General features: G+C 45.4%; 1 protein-coding gene and 1 pseudogene across 2 annotated transcripts in view; one reads left to right on the top strand and one right to left on the bottom strand.

Moving 5' to 3' along the window:
- LOC148522632 (uncharacterized) overlaps positions 1-26,578 on the top strand; it is a 184,510-nt pseudogene that overhangs the window by 76,522 nt on the left and 81,410 nt on the right. The window lies entirely within an intron of this gene.
- The window catches only part of LOC148522633 (uncharacterized), a 180,404-nt gene that overhangs the window by 115,308 nt on the left and 38,518 nt on the right, over positions 1-26,578 (bottom strand). The gene's annotated exons all lie outside the window — the stretch shown is intronic.

Below are 26,578 nucleotides of genomic sequence, written 5' to 3'. Positions count from 1 at the left end.
GTGATAAGTAGCTCCCACGCTACCTCCATTCACCTCACGGCTAATCAGCCGCACCAAGTAGCCTGGACTACCATCATTCACCTCACGGCTAATCAGCTGCACCAAGCCTGTGCTACCAACATTCGCTTATGACTTCCTGGTCGCTCTCAGCAGTGCCCAGGTTACTAACCCATCCTCAGTCACTTCAGTAACCTCTTCATGCATAGGAACTTCATTAGACCTAGTTTCCTCCTGCAGCCTCATCTAATAATGTCCCTAATAAGAGACTGATTCAAAATCCCTTACGCTGGGATGATTCAGATGAGGAAGAGGTGCAGGAGCCAGAAGAGGGCGAGGTTCAGGAAGAGGAGGTTCAGATTCCTGAAGTGTCCAAACCTACATCTCAGGGCGTAGATGCATTAATCACTGCAGTACGCCAGGTTTTACATATAGAAGATTTAGAGGTGACTACTAAAACGTCTATCTTTGGTAAAAGATTCAGACAGACTGTCACTTTTCCAGCATCAGAGGAGTTGGATGATATCCTAACCTCAGCATGGAAACACCCAAATAAGAAGTTTAAAATTTCAAAGAAGCTTTTGTCTTATTACCCATTTCTGCCTGAAAGTAGGAAATTATGCAAAACTCCTCCAGCAGTGGATCCCTCAGTGTCCCGTCTTTCCAAAAAGACAGTACTCCCTGTGCCTGGGGCTGTTTCCTTAAAAGAATTCTCTGACAGGAAGATGGAAAACACGTTAAAATCTATATATACAGTGGCAGGGGTATCACTGCGTCCAGCGCTGGTTAGCTATTGGGTAAATAAGGCGGTAGAAGCCTGGGCTATGCAGCTTACAGAAGGTCTTAAGACCGGAATGCAAACTGAAGATCTCATTCAACTGGCTGAACAGATTGCAGAATCTGCTGGTTTCCTTGGGGAAGCTTCTAAGGACATATGTGGTCTTTCTGCTAGATCTTCAGCTTTAGCTAAATCCGCTAGGAGAGCTCTTTGGCTGCATCAATGGAAAGCAGATGCGGAGTCTAAGACAGCAGTAGAGGCTCTTCCCTTTACGGGGGACGTCCTTTTCGGTACGGAGTTGGATAAGTGGATTTCACAAGTTACAGGTGATAAATCCACTTACCTACCATCTGCTGCTCCTCCCCCTAGATGACCTACAGCAGGACCTTCCTTTTGTGCCCCTGGAAGGTTTAGAGGATGTTCCAGAGGAGCTCCGGCCTTCTCCTGCAGTGCTAGAGGCTGTGGTAGAGATTCGACAGCCTCTGCATCCGGGTCCCGGCAGGACAAGGCTGCAACAAAGCCTTCCACATGACGCTCTCCCTTTTCATTTGGGGGATTCCAGGGTGGGAGCTCGTCTTCTGCACTTCAAAGAAGTGTGGATCAAGTCTTGTCAGGACGCCTGGGTCCGGGACATTATTAGTTACGGCCTCAAGTTTTACTTCAAAATCCAACCGCCTTCTAATTTTTTCACTACCGGTTTACCTCTGGCATCAGAAAAGCGAGTGGTAATTCAGGAAGCAATACAGAAGCTGTTATTGTCGCAGGTGGTAGTAAATGTTCCAACCCATCAAAGTGGTCAGGGTTTTTATTCCAGCTTGTTTGTGGTGCCCAAGCCGGACGGCTCAATGAGACCCATTCTCAACCTCAAGGATCTAATCCCTTATCTTCGAGCCTTCAAATTGAAGATGGAGTCTCTCCAGTCGTTATAGCAGGACTAGAGAAGGACGAGTTTCTTGTGTCCCTAGACATAAAAGATGCCTATCTCCACATCCCCATCTGGCCTCCTCATCAGGCATTTCTTCGATTTGTGGTCCTAGACTTACATTTGCAATTTCAGGCCCTACCTTTCGGTCTTTCGTCATTACCAAGAGTGTTCACGAAGGTCATGGCCGTTATGATGGCTCTGCTGCATCTTCAGGGGGTCGTCATTGTTCCATACTTGGACGATCTCCTGATCAAGGCCCCGTCAGTACCTCACTTGTTACTGGACACTCAATTAACCCAGAGTCTTCTCTTACAACATGGGTGGATTCTAAATTTCCAAAAATCCTCTCTGATTCCAACACAACGCCTGCTATTCCTGGGCATGATATTGGACACGGTGGAACAAAAAAGTATTTCTACCTCAGGACAAGGTCTCCTCCATTCAGCACATGGTGCGTCTGATTCTGCGGCATCGCAGAGTGTCTGTACATCTCTGTATCTGCCTGGGAAGCTGGTGGCGACATTCGAGGTGATTCAATATGTGAGATTTCATGCCCGGCCATTTCAGTTGGACCTCTTTCTCCATCAGCAAGTCCTATTGTCTCCCCAAACCTGAGCATCTCTCATTTGGTGGTTTAGTCCCTCTTACCTGCTGGCAGGAAGATAGTTTGCAGTGTGGGATTGGATTCGCCTCACCACAGATGCAAATCTGAGAGGGTGGGGAGCAGTGACTCTGGGGAAACATTTACAGGGACACTGGACTCAGCGGGAGGCAGGACTGCCCATAAATATTCTAGAATTAAGAGCAGTGTTTTACGCGCTCCAGCTGGCGCATCCTCTGTTGCAGGGTCGGGCAATCAGAGTACAGTCGGACAATGCCACAGCGGTGGCATATATAAACAGACAGGGCAGCACTAAAAGCAGGGCCGCCATGAGAGAAGTAAACAGAATTCTGCTTTGGGCAGAGGAATTTGCAGTGTCGATTTCTGCAATCTTCAACCCAGGAGTGGAAAATTGGGAGGCCAACTACCTCAGTCAGCAGGACATTCACCCGGGGGAATGGTCGCTCAATCCTCAGGTATTTCACCAACTGACCCTACGGTGGGGCCGAACACAGGACGACCTCATGGCATCGAGGATGAACCACCAATTACCAATTTACTGTTCCCGGACAAGGGACCCACAGGCAGCAGCAGTGGATGCACTGGCAACACCATGGACGTTTCACTACATATACCTATTCCCTCCTTTCCCGCTCATCCCCCGATTGCTTCAAAGAATCAAGCACGAAAATGTCAGGGTGCTACTAGTAGCTCCAGATTGACCCAGACGAGCGTGGTACTCACAGATACGGAATCTGTTGATAGACGAGCCGTGGCCGCTCCCTCTACAAGATGACCTCCTTCTTCAGAGGCTGTTTATTTATCAAGACTTAAGGTGGCTTCGTTTGACGGTGTGGCTATTGAAGGGGTCGTCCTCAGGAAAAAAGGTATCCCGTCAAGTGTGATTCCCACCATGAATCGGGCTTTTTAAAGAAGTCACGTCTCAACATTACTATCGTATATATGGAAGACGTATGCAGCTTTGTGTGAAAGACGCAATTCTCCGTCAGTATTTAAGGTATCACGTTTCCTTCTTTTCCTTCAGGCTGGTTTAACAGCAGGCCTTCGTCTTGGTTCCTTAAAGGTACAGGTATCAGCGCTGTATATTTTCTTTCAGAGGAAATTAGCCTTATTGCCAGATATACAAACCTTTCTCCAGGGTGTGGTCAGAATTCAGCCTCCTTTTGTGCCTCCAACAGCACCATGGGACTTAGAGTTGGTATTGTCTTTTCTCCAGTCTGACACCTTTGAGCCGTTACAGAGGGTGGAGATAAAATACTTAACTTGGAAGGTGGTTCTCCTTTTGGTGCTTGCCTCAGCGAGGCATGTGTCTGAACTAGGTGCTTTATCATGTCGCCCTCCTTATCTCATTTTCCACGAAGATAGGGTGGAGTTGCGCACACAAAAGTCCTTCCTTCCAAAAGTAGTATCTGCCTTTCATATAAACCAACAAATTGTGGTCCTTGTGTTTAAGGATTAGTTTCCAGCCTCTAGGTCCTTAGATGTCGTCAGAGCACTCTGGATTTATGTCGACAGAACTGCTTCTCTCCGAAAGTCCTATGCTTTGTTTGTTCGGTTTGATTTGGCGCGTCCAGGTTGGCCGGCTTCCAACAAACCATTTCAAGATGGATTCGTCTGACTATCAGACAGGCTTGTGGTGGCTTCAAGACAACCACCGGTTTCCATTACGGCGCATTCAACGCTCTCGGTAGGCCCTTCATGGGCGGCTGCTCGTGGAGTTTCTTTAAACCAGCTTTGTCGAGCAGCCACTTGGTCAGGCAAGCATACTTTGATACTTTTGTGGCCTCTGCTTCAGAGTTTGGCTGTGCAGTTTTGCAGGGTTCTCAGTGCTCTCCCACCCGGGATGTGAGCTCTGGGATGTCCCCATTGTACTCAGACTCCAGTGTCCCCTAGTGGATGAAGGAGAAATTAGGATTTTGGTACTTACCAATAAATCCCTTTCTCCGATTCCACAGGGGACACTGGACGCCCACCCTGCGCTGCTCTACCTGTATTAGTTATTGTTTTCCAGGTTCAGACGGTTGTTTGTGTTTCTATAGTCTGATTGGAATGTTGTTTTTCTTTTATACAACTGTACATGAATTTCTTTGTACATGAATGCTATAGCTTTTCTGTCTCCTTTCTCCTTACTTTCCAGCTCCCCTCGGGCACAGTTTATTTAGACTGACCTGTGGGGGAAGAAGTATAGAGGGGGAGGAGCTAGCTACCATTCAAATTTTTTAAAGGTGCCAGCTCCCAGTTAACCCACTTCTGCAGTAGTGATAGGAGTTGCACTGCCTGTGAGGATCCCCAGAGACAGACCGGCCCATGTCGAGAGCTGCAGTAGTGATAGGAGCTGCACTGCCTGTGAGGATCCCCAGAGACAGACCGGCCCATGCCGAGAGCTGCAGTAGTGATATGAGCTGCCCTGCTTTTGTGGATCCCCAGAGACAGACCGGCCCATGCCGAGAGCTGCAGTAGTGATAGGAGTTGCACTGCCTGTGAGGATCCCCAGAGACAAACCGGGCCATGCCGAGAGCTGCAGTAGTGATAGGAGCTGCACTGCCTGTGAGGATCCCCAGAGACAGACCGGCCCATGCTGAGAGCTGACAGAGGAAAGAGCCTCCTGCAGAGTCTGACATTTGTAACTGTCAGCACCAGAGAGCCGGCTATTGCTGCAGAGGGACACAGTGAGTATCCAATGCAAGAACTGATACTGAGTGACCACATAGAGAAGAGAGCTCCAGAACTGATTGTTTCTGCAACAAGGACAATCCCAGTGCACACAAGTGCAGGACAGAACTATTCCAGTGTGTCAGTGTACCTGCTGCATCAGTGACAGCTATCCAGGTACAGCAGCAAGCTATATTGTACCCATTGCAGTGAGGGAGACATAATCATACTGCTAACACCAGTGTACCATAGTATTTGTTATGAGTGACCACAGTTACAGGGACAGCACCCCTGCATCTCAGTATACAGCGATCACCTGCTTTGTATTTATGTGCACCGACGAGAGCCTTTACAGCGAGGATTAAGTAACAATACCTCAAGGACACACAGAGAGGGACATTGTGCTCCTTATTGGCAATTTGCAGTAAGACCTTACACCAGAACAGTTGGGTATAATTATACTCAGAGACATTGTATTGTAATGCGCTTAGTGTTACTAATAAGTTAAACTAGAATTATTCATTGCCAGTTAGTAATAGCAAATGTGAAACAGGTATTATAAATGTCATATTGATCAAGTTCTAGTGAGCTTTGGAAAGTGATCATAAGTTAATTCAAGTAACTGTATATATTTTTGGTATTGTCGTATCCTTGCATACTTTACCTTTACTCCGAACAGTGCAAGCGTGACTAAGTGTCTTAGCATAATAAAATTAATGTCACTTTCAAAGTGTGTAAGTACTGTGCTGGGTTCTGGGGGATCTCCAGTCTCTCTGCTGTGATAGGAGGAGCCTAAAAGAGGAACTGCACTGATCCACGCCCAAGCAGGTTCCAGAAGAACAGCAGGTACAGTCCACTCACTGACATCCCATCAAATTTGGGGTGTTACACTTTGTTCAAGTGTAACACCCCCAATTTCAACATTTTTAGGCAATGTCAAGGATCCAAACTACAAAGAAATTGTCAGGGAAATGCTTAATAGTTACAGAAAACTTGGCTGCAATATGAGTTTTGATAAAACAGGAATATGTGGACGTAAATAGTCCTTCAGTAATTCACAAATATATGCACGCTAACGGGCGGATTGGTCATAAAATTCATCGATGGGCCAACCTGTCTGTGAGGCCGCCTGCCGTCCGGGTTACTTTTGATTTTGTGAAGGCATGAATTAACTAGGTTAATCAGCCGGCAGGACTGAGGGACAGCGCAGCAGGCTGACTAATGAGGCTGGCGGTGGGCGGAGCTGAATGGGCCAGATAGTGTCTGTCAGTCGGCAGAGCTGAGTGGAGCTGGAGCCGGCTGACTAATGAGGCTGGCGGTGGGCGGAGCTGAATGGGCCAGATAGTGTCTGTCAGTCAGCAGAGCTGAGTGGAGCTGGAGCCGGCTGACTAATGAGGCTGGCGGTGGGCGGAGCTGAAAAGGCCATACTGCGTGCAGAGCTAAGGGGAACCTGCTTGACTTTGTCGGGGAGCCGGAGCCAGACTGTGTCAGTCAGCCTGCTGGTGTGGAAGGTCAGGCTGACTGGCTAGAATGGCAGTAGGTTGAGCTGAAGGGGCCGGACTGTATCGTTCAGCCGGCGGGGATGAGAGGTTGGGCTGACTGGCGAGTATGGTGGCAGGTGGAGCAGAGAGGAGCCGGAACTCTTGAAGTGGCAGGGGCAATGCATAACTTTAAAAGATGCCATTGTTATGGGGTCCGGATTGAAATGAGAGCCCAGCTTGCTGCAATGTATTTCCCAGGTAGGCATGCATCTCCCATTTTTTTTACCCTGCATTGCTTAACTCCATTTTAAATGTCCTGCTCCTCAGAGTCTGAGAGATAATTAGTACTGATTGCAGGCAGTTGCACCCAGTGCTGCAGGGGGGAGATTGTGTTATAGGTAGATAACTGATTTAGGGCTGCCAGATGAACTCTCTCTTTTATCTTTGAGCAGCAGTGCAAAAATCCAGGGAATTCTGGGCCTGGTTCAGACCCGCTCGTTAGCCATGCAATCAGGGGATGCGATGTCCGATCCCATGTATTACTATGCGGGTGAGGGAGGGGGGAGCCCAATCGCACCGTGGGTGTGGACCGCCCCGATATGTCGGACGTCAGATCCCTGGTCGTCTCATCGCACCGTGTATGGCCGGCCTTAGGGAAATAGTGGAGGGGAGCACAGCTAGTTAGAGCCATGGCCTGGGGATCTCATACACACAATCATGTATGTACAATTACCTTGGGGTGTTTTGATCTCCTAATTAGACAGATGAAATAAGTTTCAAGCCACATCCAAAATGATCTATATGTGGGGAGATGATTTCTTTAATTATACAGCTCAGAAGCATTAGCTGTTGATATCTTTATTTTTTTTCCATTTGCTTAATGTCCTCTTGGGTAGACTGAGCCATCAACACAGTTGTAATGCCAGAAATATTTGTACAGGTCACTGGCTTCTGTAGTGTGTCTATAACATTGCTAAAGTCAGATACTGTCTAATGTCCATGTCCAGATAATGTCAGCATCACTCAAGATCTCCTGAATATTTGACAAATAAATCACAAAAAAAACTTAAGTAATTGGAGATGTTGATAAGCCCAGGGGAGTGAGAATTTTTACATCTGTGGCAGAAGTCTAGGGAAGTGTAGGGGAATTATTTTAGTCTGGGCTTCTGGTACAGTCTCCCCCTTTAACCTGCACCATAACACCATTTTCTGCAGCCAAATAAAAATGCTGTAAATTGTAAAATATACAAGTATTAAACATATTTTTCTGTATCTATCTATCTATCTATCTATCTATCACCTGTCATATTATCTAAAGGCGCATATCCACTACACGATTGGCTCCATGAGCGATATCGTGCAGTGTGTCTCCGGCAGTGGTGTGCTCAATGTCCTTAATGTCATTAAGCACACACACTGAATGATATATCGTTCAGTGCCGGCACCCTCCCTCATCCCCAAACCTGCACAACCTGACGATATCGTCAGGTTGGACAGCAGGTGCGGGTGATGAGCGACGTCCTCAATGACCAGCGGGAGCACGCATCGCTGGTCATTGACGGCATATCCACTGGACGATATAATGAATGATTGAATGATATTGTCTAGTGGATACGCGGCATAACTATGACATTCTCCGCCTAACTTCTGTGACTTCACAAGTTGGCTGGTCAGATGAAAAAGTTGGTTGTGTGTGTGTGTGTGTGTGTAGCATCGTTTTAGTTGGACAGTTGGAAGAAAATTGATTTGGTGTATGGTCAGATTTAGCCTTAGCTATCACCGATGTCTCCAGGTATAGTGATGCACTAATCCCTCCTAATTTGATGTTGGTTCCACCTACAGTTGATTTGGTGCCACCCACGTGAGGCCACTTCGAGAATTTTTTTCAGGGACACTTTTAGTTCCCAATCTGCCCCTGCATGCTTATGTTACCCTATTTTCTTGCACTGCAATTTAGAGCATATAGAAATGATTGAGAATATATATATTTGTTGTGTGAGTTGCGGAAGGCCACACTTGTCGAATGGCCCCAGGCCTAGAGAGGAAAAGGCCTTCCCTTTCCTCTCTATAGTAAGCAAGTGTGTGTCTGTTGTGGCAGCCATTTTGTTTTATATTTTAGCTAAAAGTATGTTAAATGATATATTAAAAAGTATGTAGAGATTAGTGTTTTATTTCTCTGCAGGTGTGATTAACTGCAGAGATATGTAGGTTAAACTGCTATATACATTGTTCTAGCATTAAGAATTATAGGTTTAAAGTGTATAATTTTAACATGTCCAGAACAGCTGACAGCAAGTCTCAGTAATTATATAAACAAATGACCTAACTGAAGATAGCATTTAATTGCAATAACCAGAAATGAAGGTTAAATGAGCAATTATGTTAGAATTCTACATGGGAACAAAAAGATAACACAGAATAGTGTCAATATTATGGCTAAAGCACAGATGACCAATGAGGGCCTAGTATGTACTAATAATAATTAAATTAATTGTACTAATTGGATTCATAGGAGGTATAGACAAATTGTAGTATAAAACTCGCCAGAGAAAGCGGTATTGATACCTTTTAATCGCTATACCCAATTATTGCAATTTAGCGCTGCTAATCGCTTAAGAAATAATTGCTTTCCAGTCCAATCGTGTGGTTCCAAAGCACAAAAAAGTTATATTATTCAAAGAAAAAGTATAACGCGCTTTGATCTAGACAATTAGCGCAGAGAAGCAAGTAAATACAAAGGTACAGCCCGATACATATGCGTGCGCACTGGTCCAGTATGCAGTATTTCAATCCTGAATCTGCGGTCACAGTCACCCAAGGATATGGAGAAATTACTGACTACTACCCCACCTCACAAGCCTATATTCAGTACAGATTACAGAGACAACAAAAGCACAGAATAACAGATGCTCATTGGTTCTTGCTTCAGGTCACTCCGTTCATTGGTTAGTTCATAAAGTGTCACTAGGGGTCTGTCCCAATTCCTCAGATGTTGCTTTGTGTGGTTTTCCCGCCGAAGAACTGGTCTAAACTAGTCAAAAGACACTACATACAGATATACATTCTAACCACTAATTCCCTATAATGCATAACTTGCGGACACATGATGCAATCTCCTTGTCAATAGAACCGGAGATCTGCAAATAAACAGGGATTTAATATCATACCAAACATGACATGTCTACTACGTTTTAAACCTTAGTTGTCTTTTCAGTACATATTACATCATTATTACTTGTTCAAAATACCTTTAATAACTCTCTTTATTGTAAATAGGAACCATTATATACATATGCGTTCGCTTATGTGCGTCTGTGCATTGATGTAGGAAATGTTCGTATGTATATATGTGCAGTTGCACGTGGGTGTCTATGTGTACGCATGTGGATACACATACAAGCGTCTGGGTGTAAGCATATAAGTCTATGTGTGTTTGTTATGTGAATCAGTGTGTGTGTGGTGGGTTCGCAGTTCTGCACACTGGATTGCACCAACGCAAAGTAGCGTCTGATTCACTCTTTAACAGACAACAGACGACTAGATCATCAGATAATGATTGCAAACGATCATAACCAATTATTTGACTTCGACAGAGGGGAGGGGGTAACAGTCGGAGAACAGAGGAGAGAGCACAGGACGGGGTTCGGGGGTGCCGGTGCCGTTATATATGTATGAAGTATTGGCTGACTGCTATCCTGCTGTTCTGTACTGGGTGTCACAAATTTATTCTGTGCTAGTCATTGCAAAGTATATCCGTTGCTGCTGGTATAACCAATTTTTTTTATGTTGTTAGTCTGCACTGGCAAAATATACAGTATGTATAACTAAGCTGTCTTTAAGTAAAAGCATTGTCATTTATTTTAGAATGTATTTGTGTGAATTATTTCAGTACTTTTAGAACAAGTAAGGTTTGTAAGTAATCCAGAAGAACTATCGCATTATCACTTTAAAGGTAATTTTTTTGAATTCCCATATTGAGCATTTCTCAAATAATCTCAGAGACTACAGTGAAGAACAGGGTGAACGGTTCCACCAATACGTTAAAGATGTAGAAAGAAGATACCAGGGTCTGTATTTGTATGAATTATTTCAGTACTTTCATAAAAAGTAAGGTTTGTAAGTAATCCAGAAGAACTATCGCGTTATCAATCATGGAAGCCCCAGCGAGGTACAACCAGTAGATGCCTGCTCTATGTCGGTGATTGAGGAAGTAGGGAAGAGAGAGTCTGCATGGGCGGTCAGCTGTTTTACTCATAATTTATTTTTTTCTTAAGTGAAGTATTGTTTTTTTTTCCTCCCCTCTTCTCCCTCGGTCTCTGATGGAGCGGTAAGTCAAACTTCACTTGTATTAATTGAGTGTTCTGGATTTGTTCATTCTTGTTAGAAGTTTTTCCTCTTTATTTTAATAGTATGAATAATAAGTGTCATTTTGCAGTTTGTCAGAAGATCTGTGCTGTGAGCTCTGTTTTTTTTTGTCCCTCCCTCCCCTTCTCAGTGTGGGCAGTGTGCCAGTAGATAAGAAAAGTTATTCTGTCCTGTGGGTTTTTTCTCCTCCTTCCACTGAAAATATGTTAAGTGTAAAAATCTTGGTATTCTTTAAATTTGCTAATGGAGTGATTGTCTTTGCATTATTCTTTTGTTGATACGTTGATTTTTTAAATTATTAGTGGATGGTTATGTTGTGGTTGAGGGATTGCGTTATCTGTCAGATATTGGACAGACTTTTATGCTATAATAATTTCTTGAGAGTAGAGTGTTTTGATCTTATAAGTATCAAATAATTGCATTGAGATCTCCTGTTTCTTTTTCTGCTCATTCTGAGATAAAAAAAAATTGTGCAAACCAGTTTTTCTATTTTGTGTGAGAGATGTGTGTATGTATGACTTCCCCACTGGTCTGTTCCTGCAGGCGATCTCTCCCTCTGCTCCCCGCCGGCTTCTGCATCCTGTCCTCAGCATCTGGTCCGGCGTCTCACACGTGGGTCCACCGCGGGTCTCCGGTCCATGGGTGCGGCTATATTGGATTGCCCATGTGATGCGATCTCCTCCAATAGACTTGCTTCTCCCTCTCTTCCAGCCAGTCAGCATCCAGCTCTCCCTTTTAAAGGATCTTCACTGCTCTCACTAGTTGCCAGTGGAACAAGTCCCCTTAGCCTGTCTAAGTGAGCCTCCACACTGCGCTCTGAAGTGTCTGCTGACTTCTCTGCTGACAGCCACGACAAGTAGCTTCCACGCTACCAACCATCTACGGCTCCCAAGCCATGGCAAGTAGCTTCCATGCTACCACCAATCACCTACGGCTACCAAGCCGTGACAAGTAGCTCCCACGCTACCTCCATTCACCTCATGGCTAATCAGCCGCACCAAGTAGCCTGCGCTACCATCATTCACCTCATGGCTAATCAGCCGCACCAAGTAGCCTGTGCTATCACCATTCACCTCACAGCTAATCAGCTGCACCAAGCAGCCTGTGCTACCACTATTCACTTATGACTTCCTGGTCGCTCTCAGCAGCACCCAGGTTACTAACCCATCCTCAGTCACTCCAGTAACCTCTTCATGCATAGGAACTTCATTAGACCTAGTTTCCTCAAGAGGGCAACTGAGTTGAATAGAGCCTTTCTAACCCGAGCCTGGGAACACAACTAAAAGAAACCACATCAGTGACAGTTTGCACTGGCCAGATGTACTCGGCAAGTGGTCAGGGATCTAGTACAGATTCTTCTCAAAATGTCCTTACTCATGTGGAAAGACAGGAGACTTCTTAAGTCCAACTCATCCAATTCATTCAGGATATGTCTTCACGCTTGGACAGCATTCAGTCTCTGTTATCGGATCCTGTGCCAGTCAGTGTCCAAGCCTTAAGTCCCTCCTCCATGGTGCCTTCACCTTCAGTACCACCTATTCCTTGTCTCCAACTTGCATTACCCAGCAAGTTTGACGGCAACCCCAAGCTATGCAGGGGTTTTCTATATCAGTGCGAAATTAATTTTGAACTACAACCAGCTAACTTCCCAACTGCCAGAACTTGAGTAACTTATATAGTCTCATTACTTTCCGGACCAGCCCTCAACTGGGTTTCTCCACTCTGGGAAAAATCTGATCTGCTACTCTCTAACTACTCTGAATTTATTGCCATGTTTCGTAGAATCTTCGACGAACCTGGAAGAGTCTTCTGCCTCGACAGATATTCTTCGTCTTCGACAAGGCAGTAAAAGGGTCGGACAGTATGTTATCCAATTCTGAACCTTGTCTTCTGAACTTAATTGGAATGAGGATGCTCTCATTGCAACCTTCTGGAGCGGGCTTTCTGAAAGGCTTAAAGGCGACTTAGCTTCTCGGGATCTTCCTCCCAAATTGGATGAATTTCCCTTTGTAATAAAGTGGACCTCTGGCATAGAGAATGCGCTTTGGAGAGAGGCAAAATCGACCGGGGTAAACCTCAACCTGCTCTCTGATTCCATTCACCACCTGTGGGAGAGGAACCCATGCAGGTCAATCGTTCCTGCTTATCTACGGAAGAGCGACAGAAAAGGCAGAGACAGAATCTTTGCATGTATTGCGGATCACCTCAACATTTAATTAAGGTTTATCTCATCCGTCCGGGAACGCCTCCTCCTAACTTATTGCAGAGAGGTTAAGTTAGGAGTAGCCATTGAATCACCTAGGAAGTCAGATTCCACCATTCAAGCTCAATTGACACTTCCGCAGGGTCCTACTGCCATTCTAGCCCTTCTAGATTCTGGAGCTGCAGAAAATTTTATGACTACGGACTTTGTTCAAAAATATCGGATTCCTGTTGAAGCCCTAACTCGAGTGGTGACTTTAACCGCCATCGATGGTAGTCAAATTAATAATGGAACCATTATTCAATGCACCAAACCACTTAAACTTACCATCGGGGTTTTCCACTCTGAGGAACTATCCTTCCTAGTGATTCCCAAAGCCTCTCATTCTCTGTCTCTGTAGCCAGGGTAGGCCGAGGACTATTCTCCACAAATTGACTGGTCAACCATGCAAATTATCTCTTGGAGTACCAATTGCTTCAAGGATTGTCTACATCGGGTGGTTCCAGTTCATTTCTCTGATCTACAACTTCCTACGGGCCTGCCAGAATCCTATTCAGATTTCTCAGATGTGTTCAGTAAGCAAAAGGCGGATCTGCAACCTCCCCATTGGGACTGTCCCATAGATCTAATTCCTGGGAAGAACCCTCCTAGGGGACGCACTTATCCGCTCTCACTCCCTGAAACTCAAGCTGTGTCCGAATACATTGCGGAAAACCTAAAAAAAAGTTTCATTCAGCCTTCTTCTTCTCCAGCAGGGGCTGGATTTTTCTTTGTCAAAAAGAAAGATGGAGGGTTACGTCTTTGTATTGACTATCGCGGACTCAATGATGTAAGTATAAAAAAATCTGTATCCTCTACCTCTCATAACTGAGTTGTTCAACAGTCAAAGGAGCCACAATCTTCACAAAGCTTGATTTAAGGAGGAGCCTACAACTTAATTTGTATCCGTCCCGGTGATGAATGGAAAACAGCTTTCAACACCAGAGATGGGCATAACAAGTATCTCATCATGCCCTTCGGTCTCTGTAATGCCCCAGCTGTATTCCAATTCTTTGTCAACTAAATCTTCTGGGATCTTCTGTATAAAAGTATGGTCATCTACTTAGATCATATTTTGATCTTCTCTCAAGATGTGGCAAGCCATCAGAATCAGGTGAAGGAGGTTCTTCAAAGGTTGCGCTCCAATCAACTTTACTGCAAGTTGGAAAAATGTGTTTTCGAAGTATCTAGTGTACCATTTCTGGGGTACATCATCTCCGGGTCTAATCTTCAAATGGATCCTGCAAAACTTCAATCTGTCCTTGATTGGACTATCCCTACATCCCTGAAGTCCATTCAACGGTTTTTAGGTTTTGCTAACTACTACCGCAAATTTATTAAAGGTTTCTCCACCCTGGTAGCTCCTGTGACAGCCCTCACCTGCAAGGGGGCGGATCCAACCACTTGGTCCGTGGAGGCTACTTCTGCTTTTCAACTCCTAAAACAGGAATTCATCTCTGCCCATGTTGAAACAATCAGATTTAACACGACCCTTCACTCTGGAAGTCGATGCCTCGTCTGAGGGAATTGGAGCAGTTCTCTCTCAACGCTTTGAGGACGAGAAACTTCATCCCTGTGGATTCTATTCCCGGACGTTTTTGCCAGCTGAGAGGAATTACTCCATTGGAGACCAGGAGTTACTCGCCATAAAATTGGCTCTCGAAGAATGGTGATATCTTCTAGAGGGGGCTCAGTATCCCATTACCATCTACACAGACCACAAAAACTTACTTTATTTGAAATCTGCTAATTGTTTGAACCCGCGGCAAGCTAGATGGGCGATGTTCTCTTCTCGTTTCAACTACAAGCTCTCCTATCACCCTGGTTCACAAAATTGTAAAGCCAACACTCTTTCCCGTTCCATGGAGAGTGGCCCTAAACAGCTCACTGAACAAGTTCATCCCATCTTGGATCCAACTTTGTTTGCCACTGCCAACATCGCTATGACACCTCCCATTGGAAAGACATTTGTGGAACCCCACCTCCATAAGAAGTTGTTACAATGGGCTCATGCATCTCATTTCTAAGGACACTATGGCATTGAGAAAACGATTGAATTTATCCGATGATCTTATTGGTGGCCTTCAATGAAAACAGATGTTGTCTCCTACGTCTCCTCATGTGTTAAGTTTGCTCAGCACAAAGTACCTCAGCAAGCTTCATCCGGGCAACTTCAGCCATTAGCCATTCCTTCACAGCCATGGACACACTTATCTATGGATTTCATCACTGACCTCCCTCCATCTCAAGGCCACAACACAGTCTGGGTTATCGTGGACAGATTCTCCAAAATGGCCCATTTCGTGTCTCTTACTGGACTTCCATCGGCTCCATTATTCGCTCAAAATTTCGTTAAGGAGATCTTCAGATTTCATGGTCTTCCACAAGAAATCGTCTCTGACAGAGGAGTACAGTTTGTAGCTAAGTTTTGGAGGTTACTCTGTTCAGCACTTCGGGTGAAACTTAACTTCTCTACCGCTTATCATCCCCAGACCAATGGACAAACTGAAAGGGTCAACCAAGACCTGGAGCAGTTTCTTCGCACCTTCATCTCCCCTTTCCAAGATTCCAAGGTGGAGCTCCTCCCATGGGCCGAATTCGCTCACAACAATCATTACCACACATCCACCAATTCCACTCCTTTTCTTACAGTGTTCGGTCATCAACCTCGAGTTCCAGATTTTCCACTTCTTCCGACACTGGATGTGCCAGCTGCCAAGATTTCTCTCCAGCAGTTTTCTGATATTTGGTAGAAGGTTCGCTCCGTGCTCAATATAAAAGATTTGCTGATCGCAAGAGACTAGCGGTGCCTAGCCTTCAATCTGGAGATATGGTCTGGCTCTCCACTCGAAAAATCAGACTCCGGGTTCCCTCAATGAAATTTGCACCAAGTTATATTAGTCCATTTCCAATTGCCAAGGTCCTGAATCCAGTAGCTTACAAGCTAAGACTACCTCCATACCTCCACATCCCTAATTCCTTCCATATCTCTCTCCTGAAACCATTGGTCCTCAACAGATTCCAGAAGGAACCTGTCCTTGTTCAAACTAGACAAGGACAGGAATTTGAGGTTGACAGTATCCTAGACTCATTTTCAATACAATCGTCTTCAATATCTCATCGACTGAAAGGGTTATGGTCCAGAGGAGAAAATCTGGGTTAATTCTTCTGATGTGCATGCGCCTCGCCTGGTCAAGATCTTCCATGAGAAGTTCCCTCATAAACCCAAAAAGTGTCCAGAGGCCACTCGTCAAGAGGGGGGTACTGTCACAACTCACCACAGAGACCCCAGATTCAGACCCAGGCACTTACCTCTCAGGATGCTGCGGCACAGCTCTCTGCTTCCCCACTGGTCTGTTCCTGCAGGCAATCTCTCCCTCTGCTCCCCGGCGGCTTCTGTATCCTGTCCTCAGCCTCTGATCTGGCATCTCACATGTGGGTCCACCGATGGGTCTCTGGTCCATGGGCGCAGCCATCTTGGATTGCCCATGTGATGTGATCTCCTCCAATAGACTTGCCTCTCCCTCTCTTCCAGCCAGTCAACACCCAGCACTCCCTTTAAAAGGATCTTCACTGCTCTCACTAGTTGCCAGTGGAACAAGTCCCCTTGTCTAAGTGAGCCTCCACACTGCACTCTGAAGTGTTTGCTGACTTCTCTGCTGACAGCCGTGACAAGTAGCTTCCACACTACCACCAACCATCTAAGGCTCCCTAGCCATGACAAGTAGCTTCCACGCTAACACCAACCACCTACGGCTCTCTAGCCACGATAAGTAGCTTCCACGCTACCACCAATAACCTATGGCTCCCAAGCTGTGATAAGTAGCTCCCACGCTACCTCCATTCACCTCACGGCTAATCAGCCGCACCAAGTAGCCTGGGCTACCATCATTCACCTCACGGCTAATCAGCTGCACCAAGCCTGTGCTACCAACATTCGCTTATGACTTCCTGGTCGCTCTCAGCAGTGCCCAGGTTACTAACCCATCCTCAGTCACTTCAGTAACCTCTTCATGCATAGGAACTTCATTAGACCTAGTTTCCTCCTGCAGCCTCATCTAATAATGTCCCTAATAAGAGACTGATTCAAAATCCCTTACGCTGGGATGATTCAGATGAGGAAGAGGTGCAGGAGCCAGAAGAGGGTGAGGTTCAGGAAGAGGAGGTTCAGATTCCTGAAGTGTCCGAACCTACATCTCAGGGCGTAGATGCATTAATCACTGCAGTACGCCAGGTTTTACATATAGAAGATTTAGAGGTGACTACTAAAACGTCTATCTTTGGTAAAAGATTCAGACAGACTGTCACTTTTCCAGCATCAGAGGAGTTGGATGATATCCTAACCTCAGCATGGAAACACCCAAATAAGAAGTTTAAAATTTCAAAGAAGCTTTTGTCTTATTACCCATTTCTGCCTGAAAGTAGGAAATTATGCAAAACTCCTCCAGCAGTGGATCCCTCAGTGTCCCGTCTTTCCAAAAAGACAGTACTCCCTGTGCCTGGGGCTGTTTCCTTAAAAGAATTCTCTGACAGGAAGATGGAAAACACGTTAAAATCTATATATACAGTGGCAGGGGTATCACTGCATCCAGCGCTGGTTAGCTGTTGGGTAAATAAGGCGGTAGAAGCCTGGGCTATGCAGCTTACAGAAGGTCTTAAGACCGGAATGCAAACTGAAGATCTCATTCAACTGGCTGAACAGATTGCAGAATCTGCTGGTTTCCTTGGGGAAGCTTCTAAGGACATATGTGGTCTTTCTGCTAGATCTTCAGCTTTAGCTAAATCCGCTAGGAGAGCTCTTTGGCTGCATCAATGGAAAGCAGATGCGGAGTCTAAGACAGCAGTAGAGGCTCTTCCCTTTACGGGGGACGTCCTTTTCGGTACGGAGTTGGATAAGTGGATTTCACAAGTTACAGGTGATAAATCCACTTACCTACCATCTGCTGCTCCTCCCCCTAGATGACCTACAGCAGGACCTTCCTTTTGTGCCCCTGGAAGGTTTAGAGGATGTTCCAGAGGAGCTCCGGCCTTCTCCTGCAGTGCTAGAGGCTGTGGTAGAGATTCGACAGCCTCTGCATCCGGGTCCCGGCAGGACAAGGCTGCAACAAAGCCTTCCACATGACGCTCTCCCTTCTCATTTGGGGGATTCCAGGGTGGGAGCTCGTCTTCTGCACTTCAAAGAAGTGTGGATCAAGTCTTGTCAGGACGCCTGGGTCCGGGACATTATTAGTTACGGCCTCAAGTTTTACTTCAAAATCCAACCGCCTTCTAATTTTTTCACTACCGGTTTACCTCTGGCATCAGAAAAGCGAGTGGTAATTCAGGAAGCAATACAGAAGCTGTTATTGTCGCAGGTGGTAGTAAATGTTCCAACCCATCAAAGTGGTCAGGGTTTTTATTCCAGCTTGTTTGTGGTGCCCAAGCCGGACGGCTCAATGAGACCCATTCTCAACCTCAAGGATCTAAACCCTTATCTTCGAGCCTTCAAATTGAAGATGGAGTCTCTCCAGTCGTTATAGCAGGACTAGAGAAGGACGAGTTTCTTGTGTCCCTAGACATAAAAGATGCCTATCTCCACATCCCCATCTGGCCTCCTCATCAGGCATTTCTTCGATTTGTGGTCCTAGACTTACATTTGCAATTTCAGTCCCTACCTTTCGGTCTTTCATCATTACCAAGAGTGTTCACGAAGGTCATGGCCGTTATGATGGCTCTGCTGCATCTTCAGGGGGTCGTCATTGTTCCATACTTGGACGATCTCCTGATCAAGGCCCCGTCAGTACCTCACTTGTTACTGGACACTCAATTAACCCAGAGTCTTCTCTTACAACATGGGTGGATTCTAAATTTCCAAAAATCCTCTCTGATTCCAACACAACGCCTGCTATTCCTGGGCATGATATTGGACACGGTGGAACAAAAAGGTATTTCTACCTCAGGACAAGGTCTCCTCCATTCAGCACATGGTGCGTCTGATTCTGCGGCAACGCAGAGTGTCTGTACATCTCTGCATCTGCCTGGGAAGATGATGGCGACATTCGAGGTGATTCAATATGTGAGATTTCATGCCCGGCCATTTCAGTTGGACCTCTTTCTCCATCAGCAAGTCCTATTGTCTCCCCAAACCTGAGCATCTCTCATTTGGTGGTTTAGTCCCTCTTACCTGCTGGCAGGAAGATAGTTTGCAGTGTGGGATTGGATTCGCCTCACCACAGATGCAAATCTGAGAGGGTGGGGAGCAGTGACTCTGGGGAAACATTTACAGGGACACTGGACTCAGCGGGAGGCAGGACTGCCCATAAATATTCTAGAATTAAGAGCAGTGTTTTACGCGCTCCAGCTGGCGCATCCTCTGTTGCAGGGTCGGGCAATCAGAGTACAGTCGGACAATGCCACAGCGGTGGCATATATAAACAGACAGGGCAGCACTAAAAGCAGGGCCGCCATGAGAGAAGTAAACAGAATTCTGCTTTGGGCAGAGGAATTTGCAGTGGCGATTTCTGCAATCTTCAACCCAGGAGTGGAAAATTGGGAGGCCAACTACCTCAGTCAGCAGGACATTCACCCGGGGGAATGGTCGCTCAATCCTCAGGTATTTCACCAACTGACCCTACGGTGGGGCCGAACACAGGACGACCTCATGGCATCGAGGATGAACCACCAATTACCAATTTACTGTTCCCGGACAAGGGACCCACAGGCAGCAGCAGTGGATGCACTGGCAACACCATGGACGTTTCACTACATATACCTATTCCCTCCTTTCCCGCTCATCCCCCGATTGCTTCAAAGAATCAAGCACGAAAATGTCAGGGTGCTACTAGTAGCTCCAGATTGACCCAGACGAGCGTGGTACTCACAGATACGGAATCTGTTGATAGACGAGCCGTGGCCGCTCCCTCTACAAGATGACCTCCTTCTTCAGAGGCTGTTTATTTATCAAGACTTAAGGCGGCTTCGTTTGACGGTGTGGCTATTGAAGGGGTCGTCCTCAGGAAAAAAGGTATCCCGTCAAGTGTGATTCCCACCATGAATCGGGCTTTTTAAAGAAGTCACGTCTCAACATTACTATCGTATATATGGAAGACGTATGCAGCTTTGTGTGAAAGACGCAATTCTCCGTCAGTATTTAAGGTATCACGTTTCCTTCTTTTCCTTCAGGCTGGTTTAACAGCAGGCCTTCGTCTTGGTTCCTTAAAGGTACAGGTATCAGCGCTGTATATTTTCTTTCAGAGGAAATTAGCCTTATTGCCAGATATACAAACCTTTCTCCAGGGTGTGGTCAGAATTCAGCCTCCTTTTGTGCCTCCAACGGCACCATGGGACTTAGAGTTGGTATTGTCTTTTCTCCAGTCTGACACCTTTGAGCCGTTACAGAGGGTGGAGATAAAATACTTAACTTGGAAGGTGGTTCTCCTTTTGGCGCTTGCCTCAGCGAGGCATGTGTCTGAACTAGGTGCTTTATCATGTCGCCCTCCTTATCTCATTTTCCACGAAGATAGGGTGGAGTTGCGCACACAAAAGTCCTTCCTTCCAAAAGTAGTATCTGCCTTTCATATAAACCAACCAATTGTGGTCCTTGTGTTTAAGGATTAGTTTCCAGCCTCTAGGTCCTTAGATGTCGTCAGAGCACTCTGGATTTATGTCGACAGAACTGCTTCTCTCCGAAAGTCCGATGCTTTGTTTGTTCGGTTTGATTTGGCGCGTCCAGGTTGGCCGGCTTCCAACAAACCATTTCAAGATGGATTCGTCTGACTATCAGACAGGCTTGTGGTGGCTTCAAGACAACCACCGGTTTCCATTACGGCGCATTCAATGCTCTCGGTAGGCCCTTCATGGGCGGCTGCTCGTGGAGTTTCTTTAAACCAGCTTTGTCGAGCAGCCACTTGGTCAGGCAAGCATACTTTGATACTTTTGTGGCCTCTGCTTCAGAGTTTGGCTGTGCAGTTTTGCAGGGTTCTCAGTGCTCTCCCACCTGGGATGTGAGCTCTGGGATGTCCCCATTGTACTCAGACTCCAGTGTCCCCTAGTGGATGAAGGAGAAATTAGGATTTTGGTACTTACCAATAAATCCCTTTCTCCGATTCCACAGGGGACACTGGACGCCCACCCTGCGCTGCTCTACCTGTATTAGTTATTGTTTTCCAGGTTCAGACGGTTGTTTGTGTTTCTATAGTCTGATTGGAATGTTGTTTTTCTTTTATACAACTGTACATGAATTTCTTTGTACATGAATGCTATAGCTTTTCTGTCTCCTTTCTCCTTACTTTCCAGCTCCCCTCGGGCACAGTTTATTTAGACTGACCTGTGGGGGAAGAAGTATAGAGGGGGAGGAGCTAGCTACCATTCAAATTTTTTAAAGGTGCCAGCTCCCAGTTAACCCACTTCTATACCCCATTGTACTGAGACTTCAGTGTCCCCTGTGGAATCGGAGAAAGGGATTTATCGGTAAGTACCAAATTTATACAGTACAGGCCCACAATACAGTAGGGGTTATACACAGCTAGGTTTATACAGTACAGACACATAATATAGCAGGGGGTTATACATAGCTAAGGTCTGAGTCTTTTATACAGTACAGGCGCACAATACAGCAGAGGGTTATACCCAGCTAGGTTCTTATAGCCTTTTATACAGTACAGGCGCACAATACAGCAGAGGGTTATACCCAGCTAGGTTCTTACAGCCTTTTATACAGTACAGGCGCACAATACAGCAGAGGGTTATACCCAGCTAGGTTCTTACAGCCTTTTATACAGTACAGGCGCACAATACAGCAGAGGATTATACCCAGCTAGGTTCTTATAGCCTTTTATATAGTACAGGCACACAACACAACGGGGGGATATACACAGCAAGATCCGGTCTAAAGATCTACAGTAAAAAGGTAGACAATATCTAGATAGATAGATACCAGATGTTAGACAGTCAATAGGTCGGCAGGGACAAAAGGCAGACACATTAAAGTTTGACAAATGGTCAACAGGTTCAAAAGGTCGACATGTGTTTTTTAGGGTTAGGCATTTACCGAAGGGTTAGGCACTTACCCCGATGGTTAGGGTTAGGCACCAGGAGGGAGGGTTAGGGTTAGACACCAATTCCGATGGTTAGGGTTAGGCACCAAGAGGAGGGTTAAGGTGAGGATAAGGGTTAAAAAATAAAGTGTCAACCTTTTTCACGAAACAGAAGTTGAGAGAAGGGTGGAAGAACAATCGGGACCGTGTAAGAAGCAAGCCAACGGCAAGTGGCATCTCCAGCCACTGCAGCACGCTCCAGTCAAACCACCCCTAAACAACAGGGGCAAGGAAGAGAAGAAAACATGCTGTAAGATTCCCACAACAACCCACAGGTAGGAGCAGATAGGGACAGCAGCCATAACATCACAAGCTCTCCTAACCCATCCGGACATTGCATTCTGTCCACCTCCTGCTCCAATACATTGTTTTTAAAAGAGCATAAACATTTGAAGTCTCATTTCACCCCTCCCTCCCCCGTTCTTTATCTTTTTCCCTCTAATTCTCCTTATGGGTTTTATTTGTTTTTATTGTTTTATTTTTTTTGTTGTTTTTATTGTTTTATTCATACTTTTTATTTATTTCATTATTTTTTACATTGAACAGGTACCCTGCTATTCAGCAGGAACCAATTAGCATATACACTCAGCGCTTAGTTGTCTCTAAATACCCTGACTCAATCTAATAGTACTAAGCTGCTTACATATACACAGCACAGCATACTAATACCTACTCTAGCTTAAATTCCTTTTATAGTTGTATTACAATATATATATATATATATATGTGTGTCTCCTTGCTGATGCGGCAAATCGCGCTGCGTGTAGTGGGAGTCGCACACTCGCAACTGGGTACACACAGTGCATTCGCACCTGTGACTCATAGGACTGCATGGTGTGAACACTGCAGCAGCCTGGCATACTGTTGCGCACGCGTGCACGGCAAGTATGGCGCGATGCATGCGCTCATTTGCCATCAAAGGTTTTTTAGTTAAGTTGAAATAGTATTTTAAAAATATATTTAAATTTTTTATTTAAAAATATATACCAAGGAAACATTATGCAACCCCCCCAACACACATAGGCCCCTAAAGAAATTTTATATCCCACCCCCCTTCAAAAAAAGCTTGGCCAGTGTAAAAAAGTCCCCAGCAATATTAACCCCCTCTAGTGGTAATATGTTCCTGTGTGGAGAGCCCCCACCCTCACCCCAAAAGACAATGGGTACCCAATTTAGCTCCACCCCTCCTCCCCATGTAAATGTTTATACAGTATATATATATCCTCCAAACAGCGGCAGCACTCTGAATTTTTGTCAGCAATTCATAAAGAATTGACATGTTGGATTATCTAGATCTGCGTGTCTGCAGTATGTTATAGATTGTTCAAGTTCTGAGACAATGTCCTGATACATTTATTATGATAAATTGAAACGTTGACAGATACCAACTTCCTGGTGTTTTTCTCCAACACAAAATTCGGAGAGTGCCACCACCTATATATTTACGATTGTGTGTGTATATATATATCTACATAAAAAATATCATACAAACTCGGCACTCACATGCTTTTCAAACTGCAACTCCTTTGAACATAGGGAATGTTGGTTCCAAAATATTGCAATAATTTGTTAAGCTGGCCACCGCTTCACGGTCATTCCCATCTAGCCAGTCCCTACACTGATTCTCAGATAAATGAACTTGATCTGCCATCTTGGCCTCAAGCTTGCATACATTTTAAACAGAAAACTGGGTCCTGCCTTAAAGAGACAGGACCACACCCAGGGCTATCAGTTAATAAGCACCTGGAAAAAGAAAAAAGTTTGTCTTACAATTGAAAAACAGGGTGCCCTAGCAAGTGTGACCACAAAATTTAAATAAACGACAGGCTCAATCCACGGCACTCGACCATCTGGGGTGCCCTTGGTATGTGACCACACCATCTACATAAAAAATATCATACAAACTCGGCACTCACATGCTTTTCAAACTGCAACTCCTTTGAACATAGGGAATGTTGGTTCCAAAATATTGCAATAATTTGTTAAGCTGGCCACCGCTTCACGGTCATTCCCATCTAGCCATCCAAGGCCTTGAGGGGAGCGGCCTAACTACATGGTGATGCCAGCCTGCCAGGTCCTGTCCCCAGCAGATGCAAGGTAAGTTTGTAATATATGTGTGACATACAGTATGTGTGTGTGTGTGTAAGGTATGTGTGACATGTATGTGTGTGTGTGTGTGTGTGTGTGTAAACCCCCCTTCATAAAAATCCTACGTTTGTCCTGGGCCGGTTCTATAATTATGCATGGTGCGGAGCTGAGTAGAGCGCCATATAGTGGAGGGTGCCCTGGCCGTGACCATGCTAATTTATTATTTCAATACACAGACAGGAAGCTGAGCTCTGGGTGGGCCACTGGCAGACTGTATCACTGTGACAAAGCTGCACTGCACTTACAAGGGGCGGCCCCTTTGCTTGGAAGGAGCGTTCTGACGTCTTGATGTCAAGTGGCAAAACGCAAACAGGACTGGGAGCTGCGGTCCGCATTTGAGACGGATCGGTGGCCATATTCCTGCTATTGGCTGAGGCGGTAGAACCGCCTGCCTGGGCTTCCTGTTTCTTTAACAGTAATCAAGTTAGTGCCTCTTGGGCTAGCTGGCATGGTAAGTCTGTTACTTGAGTGCGTGACTGCTCATTGTCTGTGCAGGGTGGGTGACATGGATGTGCTTCTGCCTACTTGGCACAGCTCTTACAATGTGATCAGTGCCGTCCATGTTTCATGCGTGTCTCCTTCGTGCTCCGGTGAGTGAGATTAGGGGGATGATTATTAAGAGGTACTGTGAGTGAGAGATGAACTTGGACCAAACCCGGCCTTGTGTCATGGGCATACTATGTTGGACTTGTTGGAGTATCTATACTTTGCTTTTCTGCCAGGGGATGTGATGCAATTCTGTGTGCAAGACCCAACATGGATAGCTTAAGAGGCTACTGTGTATATGTGTGTGTGTGTACGTATGTATGTATGTGTATATATATATATATATATATACATATAAAATGAGTGCTGGTCATTGGACAGGCATAAGAAAGGCTATGTACTGAGAAGCATTCTTAGAAACTTACAGTAGTGGCATGTATAGGGTAATAATACAGAACATACAATTATTTACTGAGGTTCTTTGTGAAACTCCTAGTGACTGGAGTACTTCTGTTCCCCCTGGCGTGTAAGCCTAGTTACCAACTAGTGGCAAGTGATCCTGCTGGATACAGGTAAGTGCCATCTGAATGTGGTTTCATATAGCCTGTGCCACTATCTACACCCTTTATGCAGTCCCATTGAAGGATGTTAATGTATGCAAGTCCAATATCAGTCTTGACCTCTGGTGAAAGTTAATTGGAACTACATAATTAGTTTTATGTTATGTATGCATTTTATTATGTAACAACTAGTATGCTCATGGTTGTTTGTGTTTACGAAACTTCTATTTTGTGTAAGAACTTAGAAGGTGATAAGACTCAGAAAGCCCAAACTGGTTTAGTCATAGACATGTGCAAAGATGAATGCAATAGAAATTTGCATTATATTCACCTTTTCAGAAACAGTATATGCTAACTCAGTTTGTGCTTAGGAAACCAAATGTTTTTGGGTGGTATCAAGGATATTGATTTAATTTCTGTGAAATGTAAGATGTATTTATTTATGTTTTGTGAGATAGCCTGATTGGCTAAGAGGAACCCGGGGCGGACTTACCCCCTATGGTAATGTGTATTGGAGTAGCATAAAAGAAGGCTTCGTGCCTGGTAAAAATTGTACATCCTTGTAAATCCTGTGTGGAGAAGAATTGCTGTAACATCTTTTATATGCTGATATTCCCCTTCAATCCGAAGGGAGGGTCTTTTTTAAGACTTTGAGCAATAAACACCTTTGCCTATTCGACTGCATCTGTACCCTGCGACCAACAGAATTGCGCCAAACGATATTCAGTTCTCCTACTGTTCTGGGTTGAACCAAGCATCTCCGAAGCTCAAGTTCCCTGCCAGCTACCCAGCAGGAGCTTGGTCCATTGCTAGGGATCAGGCAGGAACAGCCGACACCAAACAGGAGATGTGGCCACAGCCAGTCGATGCATACGCAGCAGAGCGGTTCCAGGTGCCGGCGGTAGAAGCCTGAGTGTAACTAAGAAGCGGTTCCAAACGCCAATGGTAGAGTTTGGTGGTGGCAGCATTGTTACGCCCAATGCACAGTGGGTGGAGTCAGTGACAGGCAGTCACTGACGGTAAGCGGGAATCCCTGATACCCAAAGTCCAGTGGGTATTGAAACTCCCAACCTGTGATCAGGAGTCGGCAAGAGGCCATCCGGTCACAGAGCCAATTAACCTACCAGTATATTTTTGTGGCGTGGGAGGAAGCACAGGGGGAATATAAAAACTCCACAAGTTAGGGTCAAAGTGGGACCTCAGTGCTGTGAGGCCGTAATGCTAACTACACCATCTCTGCTGTCTAAC

The sequence above is a fragment of the Taudactylus pleione genome, unplaced genomic scaffold (genome assembly GCF_031769625.1).
Source record: "Taudactylus pleione unplaced genomic scaffold, aTauple2 ptg000145l, whole genome shotgun sequence".
Lineage (NCBI taxonomy): Eukaryota > Metazoa > Chordata > Amphibia > Anura > Myobatrachidae > Taudactylus > Taudactylus pleione.
Note: the sequence above shows the minus strand (reverse complement) of the source record. Positions and strands in the feature narration are given on the sequence as shown.